This window comes from Somniosus microcephalus, chromosome 2 (assembly GCF_052327205.1).
Source record: "Somniosus microcephalus isolate GS21.2 chromosome 2, FLI_Smic_1.0, whole genome shotgun sequence".
Classification (NCBI taxonomy): Eukaryota; Metazoa; Chordata; class Chondrichthyes; order Squaliformes; family Somniosidae; genus Somniosus; species Somniosus microcephalus.
This window is the reverse complement of record NC_140988.1, coordinates 143,425,046-143,442,444: the sequence shown is the minus strand read 5'-3', so window position 1 is coordinate 143,442,444 and position 17,399 is coordinate 143,425,046.

Sequence of the window (17,399 nt, the reverse complement as noted above, 5' to 3'; positions counted from 1 at the left end):
GCGCGCGCCCTGCTGCGCGCGCAGATCATGATGTCATTTACTAGTGCAACGCCCTTTGTGCGCCCCAAACCGGAACTTCACTCGCGCCGGCCCATTGTGCGCCGGGCGGCCCTAACGACTATGAAGTGGAACGGTACACAGCCGAGCCGGGCCGCGGGGAGCGCTAATTAAAGGGCACTTACCCTGCACTATAAAGGGCCGCCATTTTGCAGCATTCACTCTTGTGCAACGGTTTTTTGGACAGAGACCAAGGAGGAGAGCTTACTGGTTTGGACCAACACTAGGACAGGTATTTTTGGCTCAGGCCAGAGCTTAGCAATTATCTTTGCCTTCATTGAGAGCTCAGTGTTTGCCAGCATATAATGGGGGCTGCATTGGGTGGCAACGCTGACTTTCAGCCTTATGCCAGAAGGGCTTACAGACGCCGTGAGAGAGTGGCAGCCCTGGCTAGACGCAGCGGGGGAAACAGGCGTCGCCAACTGAGGCCTTACCCACCCAGGGTATACCGCCAGCAGACCTCCTATCTGACCATGTCTGCCGCGATGTGTGTTAGGAGGCTGCGATTCAGAAGGGAGGTGGTTGCAGACATCTGCCGGCTGCTTCAGAGAGATCTGCAGCCACAGCTGATGCGCAGGACGTCTCTGTCGGTGGCAGTGAAGGTGACGGTGGCTCTCAACTTCTATGCCACCGGCTCCTTCCAATCCGTTACTGGGGACATCGCTAACATCTCCCAGTTCGCCGTGCATTGCTGCATCCGCCAGGTGACCAAAGCCCTTTTCACAAGGAGACATCAATTCATCTCCTTCCCCATGACCCTGGACAAGCAGCAGCAGCGTGCAGTGGGATTTGCAAGAATAGCGGGCTTCCCCATGGTGCAGGGCGCCATTGACTGCACGCATGTGGCTTTGCGGGCACCTCTTGAGCATGCCGAGGATTACCGCAACCGGAAGGGCTACCATTCCCTCAACGTACAGCTGGTGTGTGACCACAGGCAGCGCATCCTAGCTGTCAATGCCCGCTTTCCAGGCAGCAGCCACGATGCCTTTATCCTGCAACAGACAACTGTGGCTGACATGTTCCAGGCACAGCCTCCCCCAAGAGGATGGCTTATCGGGGACAAAGGCTATCCTTTGTGTACCTGGCTCATGACCCCGCTCCGCGCGCCCACGGCCCCTGCTGAAGAGGCATACAATGAGAGCCATCAAGCGACGAGGAACATCATAGAACAAACAATCGGCGTCCTCAAGCAACGGTTCCGCTGTCTCGATCGCTCCGGGGGAGCCCTCCAGTATTCGCAGGATCGAGTCTCCCAATTCGTCGTCGTTTGCTGCATGCTGCACAACCTGGCTATCTGCAGGACTCAGGCACTGCCACCTCACGTTGGACCACCACCTCAGGAGGAGGAGCAGGAGGAGCATGAGGAGAAGGAGGAGGACGAGGAATACCAGCCCAGGAGGGAGGCACAAGGTCCAAGGGCCGCCCGTCGGCGGCTTATTGAACGTCACTTCTAGGCCCCCTGTCAGGGAATGGCTTGTGCCAATGAAAGAACATGATTGCAGCCGCTCCGCAAGCCCTCAGCCGGTTAAGGCAACAAACACTTCAAAGATCAAACATGGACAATGTTAATAAATAAAAAGCTTTATTGTTCAAACTCAGGTCCCTTCCCACATGAAAACCAAAAACAGACGAAACCCCCAAAAAACCCTCAAACACATTACTCGCTCCCAAAACCTGGAGAGGATTAACAAAATAGTGCAACTAAAATGTCCGTCATTCTCGGCCTTCGTAAAAAACAAACATCACATCATCGGCCTTCAAAAAACAAACATCCAATTCTCGGCCTCAAAAAACAAACACAACTGGCCACATATTCGACTATTTGGCCCACTAGGGCGATGCCTTGGCCATCTTTGTGTGGCCCCTGCCCGCCCTGCTGCTCCTCCTCAAAGTAAGGCCATTGGCTGCTGCAAGGCTGGGGGCAGGCTCCTGAGGGGCACATGTCGTGACGGCAGATGCCCTTGGGGGTCGGCCTAGTCGAGGTCTGGCCGTCGAGCGGGCGGCTGTTGAATGCTGCAGCTGTGGCTGGCTAGCATCAGTCGCTGCAGCAGCTCCTGGCAGCTCCACTGGGGGAGTGGCAGTGGCGGCTGGAGGAATGGGGGCAAGCTGGCGGATGGCAGGCGCTCACTGGTCGCCTGAGACACTGGCACTCGCCCGGGCCAGCACTGCAGCATGTGCACGAATCTGCCGAGGGACAGACCGCTGTGCTGCTGCAGCGCGCCGGGTGCCCTGGCGATGCCTGGCTGACACAGCGAGTGTGGCAGCAGTGAGTGCCCGTGTTGACCTGTTCACTGACCGCATCAGAGCAGCCAGTGACTGGACGGCACCACTGATCACCTGGCCAGTCGCTGCCAGAGCTGCCCCGAATTCCGCCCGACTTGCTGCCAGAGCTGCCCCGAATTCCGCCCGACTCGCTGCCTGATCTGCCCGGAATTCCGCCCGACTGGTGGCCTCTGAGGGCCCGAACTCGGTCACACTCCGAGAGAGGGACTCGATGGCCTCAGGCAACCGTGCCACTGCCGCCATGAGCTCCGTGTGCCGGCGCTCCGAGTCCGCGGACAAGTCCTCGAGGCGTTCCATCTCCTCGGCGAAGACCATCTCCGGACTGGAGGCCGGACTCTCCCTCTGGGGAGAAGGCCGCTGAGCTGGCCGACCCTTCCTGCGTTGCTGGACACCGCTGGGCCCAGCAATTGGACTCCCCTCCGACGCATCCCCCCTCTGGGGAGAAGGCCGCCGAGCTTCCACCCCCTCCCGCATTTCTGCAGGCCGCAGGTCCCAGGAGCTCCCCTCCCCTTTGACACTTCCGCCACGCTCCCCTCCAGGGAAGACGTGTCTCCTACATTGGCCTGGGTGGCCGCGGCTGAGGGTTCCCCTGATGGGCCGCCTTCCTCTTGCTCCTCCTCCTGCTCCTCTTCTGAGGGGCTGTCACTGGCAAGTTCAGGGACCTCCTCCTCACCATCTGAAAGCAGGAAGGCACAAGAGTAGCTTTAGTGTGAGGAGAGGGCGTCAGCAAGGGATGCATGAGTGGTGGCATTCAGCGCATTGGTCGGACAGTGGTAAAGGATGTAGATCTGATGCGCAAGTGGGACGAGAGAGGTCCTAAAGGTGATGTCCTTACCATTGCTGGCCAGAACAGGGTCGGCATCTCCACATGCAACGGGCCCAATCACCCGGCCACCCATGATGCACTCCACGCGATGTTGCAGCTCGGTGAGTGGCTGGATATGGGGTCGGCCTCCCCCGGTCGCAGTCCGGCTCTTCCTATTATTCGCCAGCTTGGCCTGCAAGAGAAAGGACGGCCTCTAAGTACAGTCTGTCGCCCTGATCTTGTGTGCACTGCCTCCCATGGTGGAATAGCCTGGCCAGTGTGTCACCCTGATCTTGTGTGCACTGCCTCCCATGGTGGAATAGCCTGGCCAGTGTGTCGCCCTGATCTTGTGTGCACTGCCTCCCATGGTGGAATAGTTTGGCCAGTGTGTTAAGTGCAGAATGTGCAATTGATGTTCATGCCTGTCCCATCGCTGCTGGATGAGGGCTGGCCATTAGGGTTTTCAGGTCCCTTTGCCCATAATGTGAGGTGCACATGCAAGGATGAGGAGGACACTGGAAAGGGTACTCACCCTGACAATGCGAGTGAGGTCATTAAACTTTTTGCGGCATTGGACACCGCTCCTGGGGACCTCGCTGTTGGCTGACAGCTTGCTGGCGACATGCCTCCAGGCTCTCCGGTAGGCGCGGACCGGCGCCTTCTTGCCATTGTCCGGGTACAAAACATGGCGCCTCTTCTCCACAGCACCAACCAGCACACTCAGATCACGCTCTGAGAAGCGCTGCGCACGTTCACGGGCCTTCTGCATGGCTTCAGGCGCTATTTGGGTCCAGCAGCAGTGTTCAGGCCTAGCTGGAGGGCTTCACTATCCAGGGCGTGGCAACAGACACAGTCGACCCTTCCCCCTTAAGAGCTGGCCGGCGCCAGGGTGTCTGCTGTCAATCACGAGATGGCCGCACCTGCGCTGCGCCCGGCCTCGGCGCTATCGATAAGCACCTCCGGCTTAGCGCCCAAAGAGAGGCGTCCAGCACCAGTTTTAGCGCTCGAGCGAACTCTTAGGGCGAAGCTAATGAATATCGGAGAAGTGGCCTCGATTTGGCGGCGGGCGCAAACTTTAGCGGCCGCCCCACTTTACCGCCCCAAAAGTGGCTACAATGAATTTCTAGGCCTTCATGTTTGACAGCACATTAATACAAACTTTACATAAACATTGGATAAAATTTCCAAGTGGCTACCCTTGTCTGTTGCTAGCTGGTATGATTGCACTAGGATGAGGGTGGGTATAAGGGGTGACTAGTGAGATGGGGATGTGATAATGTAGATAGAGAGAGAGGGATGGGTGGAGGTGCAAAGTATGTTGGTGTGAGTAAGGATGTGCAGGAGTAGGGCAGGGAAGGCAGAGTGATGGGGATGTGATGAGAGGCACAGCAGGATGAGATTGAGTGTGGATTTGTATGAACGTTTCATGAGCTACTGAGATCATTGAAAGGTTTACGCCACTGCACCCAGGTCCTCCTGACCACATCCCTGCTTGTGTCCTCCTGTACAATGTGCAACCAGGCTGTTTAGGTCTCCTGGGGAGGTCTCTTTCGCCCATTGGAAGGGAAGGGAACCTCCCTGCGTGCTGTGACTCCTTCTATAAGCATATGGAAGGAGTCATGGGATAACCTGGGTGCAGCCCTGCACCTCTGTGCAGTGCTTGTCAGTGTTTGCAGCACCTCAATGCTGTAGAACACTGACAGCAGAAATGTTAAGATAAATTTGGACATGGCCCCTTTAAGGAAACCGGCTGATGATGCATCATGAATGACGTCACCAGACCTGCTTCCTCTAATTGGCCCAGGAAACACGCTGGGTGGGCTTAACAAGCCCTATCAACGGAAAGTCATTTCGCAGAGTGGGATGGAGCCGACAACGCCCACCACGGACCCGCCGAGGTAAGTAAAATTGCGGCCTTAGTGTCTATCTTTCGTGTTCCTTTGCCTAGTCTAGTGCTCCTATGAAGTGCTACCCCAGTGGCTGCAGCATGGTTGGTGGAAGGCTGCTGACTTTCAGTGGGGGAGACTGCAGATGGCCTTGCAGGACAATCTTGAGCAGCACTGGGCCCAGAAGATCCGGCTGTAGACTGCACCACCTCAGAATGGGCAGCAGCAGTCTGGGCTGGTTGGCTGACAGGCAGCAGCAAGGGCACTGGCGGAGTGGCAGGGGTGGGAATACGAATGCTGTCATCCTGAGAGAGGACAGCAGGTTCATGCTCCATGGAGTAACTGCCACTCCCCTGGGGCAGTGCCGCAGCATTCTTAGCCATCTGTTGGAGCACCGATTGCTGGACTGTTGTGAGATCCTGTAAGCTCCTTTCCACACTTGTAAACCCAGCCACAATGGCAGCTTGCGTGGCAGCAAGCTGAACCTACATGACAACAGTCTGAGCTTCCAGTGCAGCACTCAGATGTTGGGTCGCTTCTGCTTGCTCTGCAATGGAAGCTGCGACATCGCCCATCAGACGCAGCATCATGGTTGGGTCCACAAGTGTTCCATTGGGGTTGCCCATGACTTCCATCCTGGAAATCATGGACTCCAGCTCCATGCAAAGCCCTGTGCAAGATTGGAGCTGGACTCCTCCATGCTACTTGACTGTGACAAGAGGCTCTCTGGCAGGCCTGCCATTGCTGTGTGCATGCCCATCACCCTTCTTCTGAAGGCCGCCCCATCAAAGTCCTCATCTGAGTGCAGCAGAACTCATGTGAGAACTCACCCTCCAGGGAGCTGGCACCCAAACTACCCATTCCCCCTGGCCTGGCTGCAGCCCACTCCTGCCCGATGATTCACCATGTGCAGATCCCACTCCCATACGACCTTCTAAAGTTTGGCAGTGCCATTTTCTGAGCTGATGCCTGGGAGTGTCAGATCAAGTGACAGTGCCTCTTCTTCTCCAGCACTCTGTAGGGGGTGGAGTGGCATGTGTGTCAGCTTCACCTCTGACTGTCTCTGAGCAGATCGAATCGCTCCCACACCCCTGGGTTCTAGACACTGGACTTAGGTACAGGCGGCGATACAGAAAATCGAGTAGACAAGTGGTTTGGTGCAAGAAAACCAAAATTTTATTAAAAGGCTGAATAAAACACAATACTACTGAGAATTACTGGTATAGTTACAGGCATAAACAGTTAATACACTTATATGGGAATGGGGAACACACGGCACATCGAGTAAAACAAATACATTAGAAATCCCCTTATCCTTATCCCACCCCCTATGCCTAACTAGATTAAGCTATGAGGGGCCAGGAATTCATGCTCACCAATTCGAAACCTGTTGCTTTAGCTGGTGGGGTTTTGAGGTTCGCTCTTTCTGTCCTTTGGGGTATCTCGTTGCCACATGGTCACAGGGCGCGGTGCTGAAGTTGTTTGTGCGAAGCACCCTCCTTTTTCTTCTGTCAATGTCTTCGTCGAGTACTTCGTCACGATGGGCCTTCTTCTTCTTCGGGCGGTCGCCGACGGTATTGCTGCGGTTGGGGGTCGATTGGCGGTCTTTACCATCTAATGATTTTCCTACCCAAGCTTCGAACACCAGCTTATTCTTCAACTGGGCTGTTACTGTCCATGTAACAAACGCCAGCTTATAACTAGGCTGTTTGTCTTGATTTTGCTACCCATTCTTTGAACGCCAGCATATTCTTAAATTGGGGTTTTACTGTCCATGCATGTAACGCCAACTTATTCACCAAACGCCAGCTTATAACTAGGCGTTTGTCCCCCAACGCGTCTTTCCGCTGCCCTTCTCTGCCCTTATCAGTTTACCGTATTCTTCGTCTCGTCTCGTCTCGTCTGCCCATTTGTGGCCTGTGTGTCCTGTGTGGTTTTGAACTCGGGTCTCGTTCTCCTCCCGCGTTGGGCCCTCGGTGTAGTAATGGGCATCCTTGGTGTTGAGTGGCACGGGGAGCGAGAAGAGAGCCCACCACGAGGCCAGGGCACGAGAATGAGAGGCAGCAGGCCAAATGCCAAATGATAAGAGGCAAGAGCAAGAGAGCTAAGCGCTAAGAGACCGATCACTACCGATGGGCCTACAATTATACCCGATTCTTCATTCCTTATCTGCACGCCAAATCAGGTCAGTCCTTTGTCTGACTTTTGGCGGGCTCGTTTAAAATGATTACAGCCATTTACTTTAACGACTTCTGGAATGGTTGTCCCCATGTTTAATGGTTTCGATGTCCTGGCTGTTTGTTATTTATGAAACTTAATCGGGTTTCCTGACTTGGCAGCTACTTGTGAGCTGTTACCGATTAAATATGCAGAAACCTAATGGCCTCGATTTAGGCCCATTCTAACTTGATCTGTTTCAAGGTGAATGAATGCATATTTTCTGTTTGCTTTAGCTGTCTGGCTCCACAAAGTCTCTTCACAGATTCATGCATTTTAAGTTTCGCTTCAGGTTTGAAAAAGTGCCTGCCTTTTCTGCAGGGCCTTGCTTTTAAAATCCTGTACTTTTGGTCATGAGGTTGCAGAAGCCATTTTGGGTACCCTTTTTTTAACAACTTGTCCATACAGGGTCCCTTTATCCATAGCTTTTGGGGAATGTGGGAATTTTGAGAACCCTACAACTCTCCTCCTCTACTAGGTCAGGGCCAGGCTGGGCTGCTGGCAGTTCTTGGGTATCTGAAAGAAAAAAGGCACAGGGGTCGGGTTGTGGTGAGGGGAGGGGGGAGCAAGATGTGTATGTTTACAACATCAGCAGCTTATAAGTGAGAAGAAATTGTGCCATGCACGGCAAGTGGGATGTGAGAAGAAGGATTAGGCATGAGCACACTGTCATCAGCAATGCTTTTAAACTCACTGCTCACCACTGCCTCAGTGACGGCCCCTCCAATGATCTCCAGCACCATCTCCTCCAGCGCAGTAAGGTTTTGAAGATGTGCTTCCCCTCCGCCTGTCTGCTGCTGCTCACAGAGATTGTGAGCCGCCTTGGCCTACAAGAGAAAGGGAAGAGTGTCAGTGCGTGTGGTGCAATGTGTTTGGGATTGGGTATGCCTGTCATGGTTGAATAGCTGGCAGTGTGTGCAAGGTGTGAGGCTTGCAGCAGTGGTAAGTGTGTGAGGCTGAGGTAAAGCTATGTTTGTGAGGTATGAGTCATGATTGCTAGAGATTGTTGATGGGTGAGTGATGGGGGTCGTGCATTGAGCAGTGTGTGAGGTTAGTGGTGCAGTTGGTGGGATATGGCATTTGAGGATGAATTCACTGACCTTGACCACTCGTGTGAGGTCATTAAACTGCTTGCGATACTGGATCCAGGTCCTGGGGGCAACACACGTGGTACTGACGGCTTGTGCTATTTTCTCCCACTGCTTTCTGGCATTCTGCCTGGATGGCTTCCTGCCCCCGGCGGGTAGAGGACCTGTCTTCTTCTGTGTACCCCAGGACCAAGGCCTCCAGTGGTGCATCAGAGAAGCGCCTTGCCTTTTCTTTTCCGTGTTGAGACATGGTTGCATCCTGAGAGACAATAAGGTGCTTCTACAACAAAACACCTCCCCTTTAAGAAGTGCAGAGAGCTGAGGCAAAATTTTATTGGCTAGTAGAATACATCCAATATTGCCCCTCCTCTTGAGTGCTGAGCCAACCAGCAGTGCATTTAGCACTGAGCTCAGCGCTCCAATCATTATAATGAGCAGGTATCACAAATTGTGCGTGCCGCCTGCACCACTTTGAACGGGCACATCGCACTCCCCACGCCCGTTTTCAGGCCTAATCCAATTTCACCTACCCTGGTTCCCTCGCTGCGACATGATCAGCTCACACTTTCAGCAACTTGCCACGTAAAAAATTTATGGCCAAGTCCAAGTCTAACTAATGTGAGATGCCATTAGATGCCTTGTTACTGCAAATTATGGCCCATTGTGTTTCTTCATCAAAATTTAGTGGAAAATTTAAAACAAAGTAACAGCTACATCTAGTCACGACATTAGTGTAGAAGGTCAAGCATGGTTCCCTCTCCTTTTCCCAACTTGTTCACAATACATCATAGCAACAGTAAAAAATTCTGAAACTGAGATGAATTGTCCTTTAACTGCAAACTTGGAATACTGATCATGTCTCGAATTAAAACATGCCATTATTCAGACTGCAAAATATATTTTCCTCCGCGGATGAAGTTTAACATAAAGGTAAATGTGAGTAACTGGTTGAGTGAGCTCGGTAGAAAGTTCTAACAGTTTCCTTCCATTTTTACTGCAACTCAGAATCATGCTCCCATACTTAAATGTGTTTAGGAGAGTTAGCTCCCCACAAAGTAAAGGTTTCCTAAGAAATGGTTAAGTCTTTGAGACAATCAAAACAAATTGTGCAGTTTATCTCACAGTGTGATAAATACAAAGCTTGACTTTAACAGTAAAACCTGCGGGCCGATTTTTACCCAGTGGAAATTGGGTGAGTGGGCAGTTAAAATTGCCCAGATTACTAACCTGCATCGGAGCCACCAGGAATTGACCATTTTGGATTTTCATCTGCTCAACTAAGCAGGTGGCAAGGACACCCGCCAAAGACAGTCAAATCCTATTTAACATATGCATGTCTGGTCCCTATGATGTCATTGGGATGCGACTGCAATTTTAACTCAGCGGCTGCATGGGAAGCCACAGAACGCTCCTGCCAGGCTAACCTAACGAGGAAGAGGATTGGGGTCAGAAGAGGCCCAAAATGGTAAGTTTTTTTTTAAATGCTTACTTTTCTTATGGAGCCAGGAGGAGCAGAATGCCCCTTTGGCCCAAAAGTAGAGTTTAAGCATCCCTTGTTGCGGACTTGTCTCCCCTTCCCGAGCATGAGACCACCGCGAGACAGCCCTGGCAACTAATCCTACCACTTTCCTGATCTTGGCGGATGGCCACCACGCCGCACGATCTTCTGCCACTTCCTACCAATTTCTCAATGGTGGGAAATCAGCCAGTGGAATTTAAATGAGACCCAGGAGTTGAAATACCAGAATATAAGGAAGTTAAAATTAGGCTGTGTGAGTTATTTTTCAAAGGAAGGGCTAATGCTTGGGGGTTCTCCCAATTGGCTGCTGTAACTTTGGCAGAAGATTAGCAGAAACACTGGATACACGCGTAATAATGGTGGGCGATCAGGAGAACCTTTGAGGAAATTCTAGGTGTTGCACGTTAAACAGCAATGACAGATACAGTGGTAGATTTTAGGAGGGTGGAGATGCAGCTAATTCATCCACAAGTTCATTCATATAAATATGAGTATTTTAATTATTTAATTTAATTGATATCTTTAAAAGCTAACACTTCATCAGTCATATACTGTAAGTTCATCCTCTCCGTACTAGGCATGATGGATTTGGCAGCTGTAAGTTCATTCATTTGAGTGTGTGAGACTACCAGCAGGAGTGAGGTTGGGTTAGGTCATTTTCAACTTTCAACCAAGTTTTTCCAACACCCAGCTGGATAAATTAAATATTTACCATTTATACAGGTTATGTGTTAATATAGGTTCTTGAGATGTGTCAAGCAGCACTGTTATAGATGGATCCTGGAAGCATGGTTTCCTTTCATTAATGTTACCAAATCAGATTGAAAAGAAACTTTGGAATCAAATTGGCAGAAGATTAGCAGAAACACTGGATACACGCGTAATAACGGTGGCCTGGTATTTTCTGCATTACAAGGACAATTATCTCTTCATCTGTGAAATAGAACAAAATACCTCTATAAGAGAAAATAAAGGGTAGATTTTTTGAATTCCCACTCCCAACGGAAAAGGATCTACAGCAAGAAAGCATTTTAAAAATGTGTTCTCTACATATGGGCAACTCAAACAAGGTTGCATTTATCGCCTATCTCTAGTTTCCCTGGGAAGATGATGGTGGACCTTTACTTGAACCGCTGCAGTCCTTGTGCTGATAGTGCTCCCACGATGGCGTTAGTTAGGGAATTACAGGATTTTGACCCAGCAACAATCAAGGAACATTGGTATATGTTCAAGTCAGGATAATGTGTGGCTTGGAGGGAACCTTGCAGATGATGGTGTTCTCGCAACATTACTGCTCTTGTCCTTCTTGATGGCAGAGGTCTTGAGACTGGGAGGCGCTGTTGAAGTAAGCTTGGTGTGTTGATGCAGTGCATCCTGTAGGCAGTACATACTGCAGCCACAGTGCGCTGGTGGTGGAGGGGGTGGATATTGAGTCCAGTGGCAATAGCACCGATCAAGAGAACTGCTTTATCTTGGATGGTGTCAAGCTGCTTGAGTGCTGTTGTGACTGCAACCATTGTAGGGAGTTTGCAATAATTTTGAAATTTCCAACAGTTCCAAAGATTAATTTTGATTAAAGAATACCTGGGTGATATACCTTTAAAAATCCAGGGACCAAAATGGCCATCGGACCGCATGGCAGAAGATAAAGGACTTGAAAAGGCAGCTTGGATGTGTCTGTGAAAAGGTTCAATGGGGCAGTCAATCTGCCAATCAAAGGGGAGTTCCCCTCCCTGCAGCAGACAATCGATGTGTTTACAGAAACTGCTACTTTGTGTACACAAAGGATTTACTGCAGTTTCAGTCTGACCACAAGGACAATGACTCTGTTTACTCAAGCAATCAAGGAAATAGTTCAAACCATGGCAGCTTTATTCAAAGGACACATTTAAACTGCAACTTTATTCAAAGCCATCACAGACAATGGACACATTTAAACTGCAACTTTATTCAAAGCCATCACAGACAATGAGGACACATTTAAACTGGAAACAGTTTAAACGAATGGGTGATTCATCCAAACCCATTACAAGACAATGGGGCAGCTTGGATCCCTTTTGTTTAGCCCAGATACATCCGGATCTGGGCGGGAAGATTTCGGCCCCAAATGGGGTATAAAAGATAGCTTCTCAGAAGCCATTTTTCTCTCTCTCTCTCTCTCTCTCTGTGGCCTCGCCTCCATGCTCTCTACAACGTGGGAGCCTGCCTAAAGGAGTGGAACACCAGCAGTTTACTTTTAAAATACTGGGGTGTTTTTACTTCAGGGCAGTGAAGATCAAAGATCGCAGGGCACAGAGCAGGCGTTCTTCATTGGTGAGCATATATTTTTCTGGCCCATTACAAGGCAACTTAGAATAGGTATAGGGTGGGAATTAAGTGGGAATTTTGTTAGAACTGTGATTTTAGTCGATTTTCCCTCATTGTGTCCATTCTCTCCTCCCCTATTTAAGTTGTCGTCATACGTGTCTTCACACTGTTCCCTTTGGGGAACTGTATGAAGTGGTGGAAGGATTTCTGGCCGCGTTAACGCTCCTTCTGTGACTGTAACCATCTTCGTACCAGCCATTAGGGTGGTTAGTCCTATGGCGGGAGAGTTTTACAGGCTCCCACAACCCATACGAGGGGGGGGCCACCCACACCCACGGACGCAAGTATCCCACTGAATGTCAACCCAGAATTTAGAGCCGGAGCTCCGACTCCACTTGCCAGGACTGTCTGGAGCGGGGTTCGAAACCCTATGCCTTCTGGCCCAGCGGCGGGGATGCTACCGCTACGCCAAAGGCCCACTCCCCCCTATTTAAGTAACAGTGTTGCACTACCAGGCATAAGTGCTGTAGTGAGCAAGGTGTTTCTATATTAAAAGTGCTATTAAAAAGGGTGTTGCACTAAGCAGAGAAGTGCTTCAGTGAACACTGAAAGTAGCTGTATTAAAGTGCTGTTATTAAGTAAAAGCCACTAAGCAAAGGTGCTGTAGTGAGCAAGGTCTTTCTATATTTAAAGGTGCTGTATTTAAATAAAGGAGTGTTGCACTGAGCAAAGAGCGCTCTAGTGGACACTAAGTGTACTGCGTTAAGCAAAAGTGCTGTACCAGGAATAGGTGTGTTGTATCGTTTATTTTAAGTTGTTTCTTTCTGTAGTGTATGTACCTTTAAGAGAGAACTACTTTTACAGCTCCTGTATACTGTAGTACCGGCAGTGACCACACCTGTATATAAGCCTTGAGCATGCCTCTGTACCCCCAGTCTTGAGACTACTCTACTCCAGTAAACACCTGTTGATTGTTAAGTTACAGCCTCCGTGTAGTTATTGGGAAACATCCTACTTTAAGAATCACGGATCTAACAGTGGCGACGAGGTCGATTCGAATCTGCCTGCAACTCTGCATTTCCCGTCAAGGATTCGCTCTGGGAGGACGGTGGAAGAAAGTCGAGGCCAGAAGCACGGGCATCGACCACGAGCAACCGCCCAGTCATCCGGCAGAGAGTGAACATCGCAGGAGAGGCTGTTGAGAGCCGGGCTTGGTTCCCCAGCCACGACGATCCAGCAACAGACTGGCAACAGGTACAGCGCAGACCCTTCCTGGACAGTGGCGGCTGGAGCCGACCGACGGCGTAGAAAAGCCGAGCAGCGTCGACGGGGTAAGAGAGAGGGTAAAGCACACAGGGTGCGGCCGGGGGTTGAAAACCGAGCGGCGTCGAGGAAAAACAAACAGAGAGAGAGAGAGGGTAAAGCAGCAGCCAGGTTCAGGACCGAGTGACGGCAATGGGAAAGGCGCACAGGAGAACGCGCAGAGCACAGCCAGGGCTCAAGGGCTGAACCGCGTCCGCGGGGAGAAGAAGGGAGAGCGCGGGAGACGCCATTGAGCCGCGAAGAGGAAGGGAGAGTGCGGGAGACGCCATTTTTAGAAGCCGCAGCGGAGAAGAAGGGCGCGCGCGGGAAGGAAGGAAAGCGCGGGAGACGCCATTTTGTGCTAGCGGGGAAGAAGGGAGAGCGCGGGAGATGCCATTTTAGACAGTTAAATCACATCCAGGGATGGTGAAGAGTGGCAGTATCACAGCGTTCGACAATGAAGTCGAAGATTGGGCGACATATGTGGAACGCATTGAGGTGTACTGCAGGGCGAATGAAGTGCCAGATGCTAGGAAAGCACTGGTTTTGTTAAATTCCATAGGTGCAAAAACTTATGGCTTACTGCAAAACCTGATAATCCCAGAGAAGCCCGTGGATAAGAATTTTGAAAGCATAGTAGAAATCCTACCGGACCACTTTAGCCCCACACCGCTGCTAATAGCAGAAAGATTTAAGTTCCACAAAAGGAACCAGCATAAAGACAAAAGTAATGCTGAGTACTTAACGGAACTGCGCAAGCTATCGAAACACTGCCAGTTTGGAGTGGGACTATCAGATACGTTAAGGGACAAGTTTGTGCGTGGGCTTCAAAGTGAAGGAACCCAGAAACGGCTTCTATCAGAAAAGGATCTTACGCTGGACAAGGCTTTCAGCATGGCAGTATCACATGAAGCAGCCGCACGGGGCGCTGCAGAGATACAACGGAGACCGCAAGAATATGGCACCAATGAAATGTCATATGGAGCAGGGAAGTGCTATCGCTGCGGCAGAACAACACACGACCAGAAGGATTGTTGGTTCAAGGACCAAGTGTGCAGACAGTGTGGAAAAACAGGACACATAGCAAGAGTCTGCAGGTCTGGGAAGAAAACCAACAGCAAGAAATCTCCACAGGAGAAGTACAAAAAGGGACATAAGGTGATGGACAGTAGTTCAGACGAACAGGGAAGTGATACAGACTCCGGAAGCAAGGAGCTGGGTTGTCTGAAACTACATAAGGTAACCAAAATGGAGGATCACCAGACTATCTGGGTCACATTCAAGATAGACGGAGTCCAGGTGAAAATGGAATTGGACACTGGATCAGCCCTAACAGTCATAAACCAAAGGGACTACAAGCGGCTATTTTCACATATACCCTTGAAAGCTACAGAGATTGTCTTGAAGACGTACACAGGGCAAAAAGTCTACCCCAAAGGAAAAATAAGGGTGAAAGTGACATACAAAGGCCAGGAAATACCTAAAATGGACCTATATGTATTGCCAGATGGAGGACCACCACTACTAGGACGTGAATGGATCCGGAAGATACAATTAGATTGGCATTCCATACAGGCACTGAAGGTTGAGGCCAAAAAGGATGACGATGTCACACCTGGACGACTGTCAAAAATGCTAACTGATGCACAAGAAGTGTTCCAGGAGGGACTCGGAACACTAAAAGGCATAACAGCAACGATTAAAATGGAGGAAAATGCAAGTCCAAAGTTTTTTAAGGCCAGACCGGTGCCTTATGCGATCCGACCAGCCGTCGAAGCAGAGCTGGAAGGGTTGGAACGTTCAGGAGTACTGTCCAAAGTAGACTGGAGCGAGTGGGCTACACCCATCATCCCTGTAATGAAGAGGTCGTTGAGTAATACGCCTGGGGAAGCAAAGAAGGTCCGCATCTGTGGGGATTTTAAGGTGACAGTGAACCCAGTCCTTCACAAGGTACAATATCCGCTTCCACGGATTGAGGATATTTTCGCCTCGCTATCTGGAGGTAAACGCTTCACCAAAATTGATCTGGCCCAGGCGTACTTGCAAATGGAGGTAGAAGAAGCCTCGAAACAATACCTCACGATCAACACTCATAAAGGTCTCTATCAATACAATCGGCTGGTGTTCGGGGTAGCATCGGCTCTGGCTATTTGACAAAGGGCAATGGATCAAGTCCTGCAAGGGATTCCAGGGACCCAGTGTTATTTGGACGACATCCTGGTCACGGGCGAAAATGACAGGTGATCACCTCACCAACCTGGAGCAGGTGCTCACTAGATTGAAGGAATATGGGCTACGAGCTAATCGCCACAAGTGCGAGTTTTTCCAGAAGCAGATCTCGTATTGTGGCCACGTTATTGATGAAGAGGGGTTACATAAGTCCCCTGAAAAGATTAAGGCAGTAGTCAAGGCTCCAGCACCGGAAAATGTGTCACAACTGAGGTCGTTCCTCGGGCTGGTAAACTACTACCATAAGTTCTTACCAAATTTGTCTACAGTAGTACACCCACTGAATACCCTACTGCAAACGGGGGTACTATGGAAGCGGAATGACAAATGTAAACGAGCTTTCCAGAAGTGCAAAGATTTGATCACATCAAAAGAGGTGTTGGCCCATTTCAACCCAGCACTACCAATCTGGTTGGCATGTGATGCATCACCCTATGGTATTGGAGCGGTGCTGTCGCACAAATTCCCAGACGGGTTGGAGAGGCCAGTAGCCTTTGCGTCTCGGTCACTAACCTCAGCCGAGCGCAACTGTGCCCAGATCGACAGGGAGGCTCTCAGCCTAGTATGGGGAGTAAAAACATTCAACCACTATCTGCATGGGCAGAAGTTCACCTTGCTGACTGACTACCAACCACTTGTCTCCATCTTTAATCCAAAAAAGGGCGTTCCAGTGATGACTGCACAACAGTTACAAAGATGGTCCCTTTTTCTAGGGGCGAACCAATATGAAATAGAATATAAAGGCACGAAACAGTATGGAAACGCTGATGGGCTATCACGCTTGCCACTGCCTACTGTGGAGGAAGCACCAGCAGTGGACCCTATCGAGATATTTTATTCGTCAATAATTGAACGATTGCCAGTAACTAACGCGGATATAGAGAAGGAGACCCGCAATGATCCGACACTGTCTCGGGTATATGATTTGACGGTGAGGGGATGGCCAACACATGGTGACTCACTGTTGCCAGCATTCTCATACAGAAGAGAACAGCTGTCAGTATGCCAGGGGACAGTGATGTGTGGATCCCGAGTGGTAATTCCACCCAAGTTAAGGGCGAGAGTGCTAAATGAGCTTCACAAAGGTCATCTGGGAGGGGTGAAAATGAAAAGCCTTGCTAGGGCTTATGTGTGGTGGCCGGGGATTGATCAACAAATCGAGGACCTAACTAGGAGCTGCTCAGGATGCCAGAAGATCCAAAATGCACCACCACATGCCCCTCTACACCCATGGGAGTGGCCCTCCTCTCCATGGCAACGGGTGCATATTGATTTTGCTGGTTCATTCATGGACTCAATGTTCTTAATAGCAGTGGATGCGCACTCGAAATGGCTGGAGGTGATAAAAATGTCCTCAACCACTACAGAGAAAACGATTGCAGTCCTACGGACCATTTTTGCCAGGAACGGCTTGCCAGAGCAGATATGTTCTGATAATGGACCACAGTTTGTGGCCGAAGAGTTTCGGAAATTTATGAGAAGAAATGGGGTAAGGCATTACACATCCGCCCCGTATCATCCAGCCACAAATGGATTGGCTGAGAGGTTCGTACAAACCTTTAAAAAGGTGATAAAGGCCATGTGCGATGATGAAATTCCACTACAGCATAAGGTATACAATTTCCTGTTAGCCTACAGAATTGCGACACATGCAGTTACCAACCAGACCCCGGCCATGATGTTCTTTAACCAAAGGTTGAGATCTC